Source organism: Manis javanica, chromosome 12, assembly GCF_040802235.1.
Source record: "Manis javanica isolate MJ-LG chromosome 12, MJ_LKY, whole genome shotgun sequence".
Classification (NCBI taxonomy): Eukaryota; Metazoa; Chordata; class Mammalia; order Pholidota; family Manidae; genus Manis; species Manis javanica.
The window spans coordinates 49,451,602-49,452,978 of NC_133167.1; the positions used below are offsets into that span (position 1 = coordinate 49,451,602).

Here is a 1,377-nt window from a genome sequence, read left to right on the forward strand (position 1 = left end):
TCCTTTTTCAAAATATTAATATTTAACTATATGATAGTAAAATAGACAAATTTAATAATTCCTTATGAGCTTGAAATATTGAAACTAAACTAAAAGTATGGCTTCAAATGTAACAAATGAAACCAAATTCTGTTCATTGTGGCCAGAGAGCATATGAATCTAGAGTCTGTCAGTGCTGCTCATTAAGCCAAGGTGCTCTTTTTTTTTTTTTCTTTTGGATGAGATCACAGGAACATTTTTAATGAACCTGTTAGAGATTTTAGGGTGTTAGGCTACTCAGGTGAGCTGTTCTTGGGTTATAATCATTGGCAATGTTGTAATCAACTACCCATGTATTTCTACAACAGCCTCAGATGCACTCCAGTCTCAGCATCACCAAGGTGCTCTTATCTTGATATATATGCACCTTGTCGTATGATGGTTTGCTGTTTGATATCTATCAAATATTCAGTGAAAAAAAACTTGTTTGTTTTTCCATAGATATAATTTACAGTATTTTTTGCAAATAGCACAATCAGTTCTTTAGAGATTCTAAGTATTTGTGCAAGGATATAAAAACCCTGAGATAAAAGAAAAATACTACTGTTTTTAAATGACAATGGTGAGAATTGCATCTTTTATATTTTCAGGCTATACAACATAATTCTTTAAATTATTATGATGAGATTTCAAGTCAATAAGTGATCTTGTACTCGGTGCTACTTTTTAGCTAAGAAAGGCTGTAAACAGGGAACAGCAGTAGCTTACATAACTGATATGGACTGTGAGCTGCTTTATCATTTTTGGTAAGGATTGGTGTTTCATCATTTAGATGCTTCGGGTACTTTCATTGCTACACATATTTTTGTTGTAGTAATATGTACATAAAGGTAAATCATACCGAATGGCATAAATGAAAAGCAGAGTGCTGACCTGCCACCTCCCACCGGTCCTAACCTTCAGTCCGATGCCTTCACATCAGGCAGCTACTCATCACTTCTGAAGATCTTTCTACAATTAGTTCCCCCACCATTTAAAAATATTATGCTTAACAATATTTTCTCAACTTTAGATATTATCTATTCATTTCCTCTTGTGATAATTAAGATTAGTTATCACAAGTACACCAGTACACCACCACCATATCCTTTGGTTTTGAGAAGAAGCTCACTCCCTCTTCTTGGGGAGGAGTGTAGAAAAAGCAGTTTCACTTCTTTCTTGATGAATAATTCCAGACTCTGAGGACCTTTATTTCCTTGAGCCTCATGTTTTCAAAAGTGAGCAGTATTGATGTTTCTTGGTATTAAAACTGGTTTGGATTGATTTATTCCTACTGAATCCTGGAGATGGTGCTTAGACCTGAAGTATCAATAGTTTTCTCACAAATTATTAATTAAT

At 34.1% G+C, this 1,377-nt stretch overlaps 1 non-coding gene across 1 annotated transcript; it reads right to left on the reverse strand.

The window, feature by feature from the left end:
- Window positions 1–219: 219 nt before the first annotated feature.
- On the reverse strand, window positions 220–378 carry LOC118968706 (small Cajal body-specific RNA 7). The gene has a single exon (XR_005056497.1).
- Between the last annotated feature and the right edge of the window lie 999 nt (window positions 379–1,377).